We start from the raw sequence: 3695 nt of genomic DNA, 5'->3' as shown, positions 1-3695 counted from the left end.
TCAATGTAGGCCGGAGGGATGGCATGGAGCTATGGCATTTGCCTTGCATGCTAAAGGAGGGTGGTTTATATCACAGCATCTCATATGGTCTGCCGAACCTGTTCGGAGCAATTTCTGAGAGTAGAGCCAGGAGTAACCGCTGAGCACTGCCGGGTGTGACCCAAAAACCAAACACCGAAAAAAAAAAAGAATAAAACTGCCCTGCATCAGAAATATGTCTGAACAATACTTGCCCCTTTGCCTTTTTTGGTAAATTAGTTTTTTTTTTTGAATTAAGAATTATCTTGTTTTATTAAAATGAATGCCATCCATACATTTGTTATAATGAAAGAAAAGTGGCTACTAGATTTTCAGACTTAAATTATAATCACGTCACAAGCAAAGAGAACTATATATAAACTGTACATATGTAGATGATCATAAAATAGACAAATTGTGAGAAAGAAGTCAAAAGACTAATGCCATAAGTACTCAGCTTTTGTTGACTTTTATCCAATTTATTTGTTTTTGTTTTGGGGCCACACTCGATGATGCTCAGGGGTTACTCCTGGCTCTGTGCTCAGAAATCGCTCCTGGCTCAGCCATGTGCAAGACAATGCCCTACCGCTGCATCATTACCATCGCTCTAGCCCCTGTTACGAATTTATTAAGTGATTTCTGGTAATGAAAATGAAGAGGTATTATCTAAGGTAATTAACCAAGAAGTAGGGATAGTGGGGTCAGAGCAATAGTACAGTGGGTAGGGAGCTTACCTTGCATGTAGTCAACTAAGGTTTGATTCCCAGCACCCCCTTTGTTTCCCTGAGCATGGCACCAAAACAGAAAACAACAAAAACGAAGTTGGGGTAGCAATTTCAAGCCTGAAATTTTATTATATATGTATCTCTATATATGATATATATATTTTTTATGGAAGTACATACAAGTTCCTCACCAAATATTTCACACATTTTATTTGAAAGTTTTACATAAATTTATTTTACCTGGCAGTTTAATTATAATGATGCACTATAAAGAAAACATGGATCATTTTCAAAGATCCATTTAAGATGTCCATAAATTCTTTTTTATTTATCCCTAATTGCTATGGTACCATTTTATTCTCTGTGTGGTATGGACATGAACTCAAGGGGGGTGGGCAACCCATTGTTAGATAGTGCCTAAGAAGGAAATAGCCCCTTTCGAATGAGTTCCAATAAGCACCTTCATTAAAATTGATGGAAAATTTCGAAAGTACCAGAAAATTTGTTATGTTTTATATAACAAAGATCTTTACAAAAAGATGCAAAGCATTGCATTGTGTTAAAAAAAATAAGCTGGACTTAAAGTAAACAACAACATGATCAATAATAATATAAACTTAGAGTTTACCTTATGATTAGATAATTAAAATCGGATAACCATAATTATAATCATATGGTTCAGTTGAGAAAATAGTAAACATAAAAAAACCCAGTAATTATTTCATATACTCTTATATTTCATTTTAATAACAGTTAAATTGAGGAACTGGCCCATTTTTTCTGTGTTCTTCTGCTCCTATCTGGTCATTTTTCCCTACATATTGTCTGGTAAGATGAAATGAAAAGGTTAGGTTTTTTTCTTATGTACCCTACAATATAGATTTTCCTTTAGAAGCCAAACACTTAGGACAAACAAATGCCCAGAGTGATGCCAATCTAAATGATGCCAGTCCTCAAAACTAACATTGAAATGCAAAGGAATGCATTAAAGATTGGGCCCCAAGATAGAAAATCATCAGCTAGTTTCCAGATCACATTTTCCACCTGGCTTCAAGTGGTAATGGAGAACTTTGATTGTAGCAAGTAGGAAGGTGACATAGTCCCAATAATAATAGCCAGCAGCAAATATTATCTTTGGGAAGTGAGGAAACAAAAAAGGGGAAAGCTATATACCATAGGTTGCATAGATATTAAATGCTCAAAGAGAGCCTAAGAAACAACAAATCTTCAAAAATAGAACCAGAGAGAAAATACAGGAGTAACAGAACTTTCCTCATATGTGGCTGACCCTGGTTCAACTCCCAGCAGTGCAAAGGGTCTCCTGAGCAACTATCAAGAGTGACCAGTGAGCTCAGAGTCATGGGTAGCTCCTATGTGGTCCCCCCCAAAAACAAAGCAAACCCAAATACATTGACATACATTAAAACATATTTGAAACAAAATCTCTCAAGCAATTAATTCTTGAAATATAAAAGGCAATTAAAATAACAGTAGTAATTATCATTGTAGCTATCCATCTATGTTCTACTAGTTTCATAAAGAAATAATGTATCTTCAGGTATCTCAAAATCTCAATAAATATATATACATATGGAGTTTGTAGAAAACATAAGCATATATGTCCCTTGTATCCAATTAAAAGTCAGCAAATAATTGGCTAGATAGCAGCTTCCAAAGACATCAAAAACACTTATTCAGTCCCAAACTATCTTTGGTTATTGTATTTTATTCCAGTCCTGAAAAAATAATTAAATCCAGGACATTAAAAACATCAGATACATTGTATCTAGACTGCAATCACAGTGTTATTAGGAATATTAAGACATTTAGCATTATGTATGAACTTTATGCTAATAATAATTTTGAATTTGTTTATCATTTAAAAAGCTAACCAGTGATAAAAAGTACTGACACACGATACACTTTACAGTGAAATTTAGGAATTATTACAATGCAGTTTTCAGCCTATTAGTCAGAGGTCAAATGCAACAAACATGTTGCAACAAATTTTTCTAATGGAGTTAAAACATAGCAAACAAATATCTTTTAAATTATATATCATAAGCTGACAGAGTCATGAATCAGTTATTTAAACATTCAGGATAGACATATACAATATAATACAGACTTGTAAAAGTGATAAATAATTCCTGTTAAACATGTTTAATTTTTACTAGTTAACAAAAAAAATCCCTTTAAAATTTCTTTTTGGCCTGGTGTTAAAGAAGTAGTAAAATAACTGGAAACAAGGAATTGCTTCTTCAAAGGTGCACATCGTCGGACTCAGTCTTCAGGTAGATGTGTAGTTAGAATGTAGGCTTGCTCATGTATTCCTCCAATGTATTTCCAAAGTACTTGTCCAGCAACTCCACATAACGATGCACAATCTCTAGGGTCAAGAGCTCATTGTCCTGATTTTCTACTGCACAGCAAAAGTATAAACTAGCATACCTTTTATAAACAAGTTTTAGATCCCTCCAGTCAACAAAACTGCTTGTTCTCTGGCCCTGGGAGAGAATGATCTGAATGATTTCCCGGGTGATCTTCTTTCTTTCTTTGTCAGGGAGCATCTTGTACCACTTCTGCAACCGCAATTTCCCTTGTCGACTGAAGAGCAATATGAAATGTATTTAAATGCCTTCAAGATGTGCTTCTGAACTGGAAAAACAGATTGTGCAGAAAATACTCAACAGATATTCATGGTGGCGGAGCGCAGGAGCCAGCGGTGACAGGTGAGCGCGCGCTGCGGCCGCCGCTTCCCACCGGTAAATTTGTTTTGTCTGAAAATTACGACTTGTCGGGGCTAGAGAGATAGTATGGCGGTAGGGCATTTGCCTTGCATGCAGAAGGATGGTGGTTCAAATTCCAGCATCCCATAGGGTCCTTCAACCCTGCCAGGAGCGATTTCTGAGCATAGACCTAGGAGTAACCCCTGAGTGCTGCCGGATGTGA

This window comes from Suncus etruscus (assembly GCF_024139225.1).
Source record: "Suncus etruscus isolate mSunEtr1 chromosome X unlocalized genomic scaffold, mSunEtr1.pri.cur SUPER_X_unloc_5, whole genome shotgun sequence".
Lineage (NCBI taxonomy): Eukaryota > Metazoa > Chordata > Mammalia > Eulipotyphla > Soricidae > Suncus > Suncus etruscus.
This window is presented reverse-complemented; position numbering follows the sequence as displayed.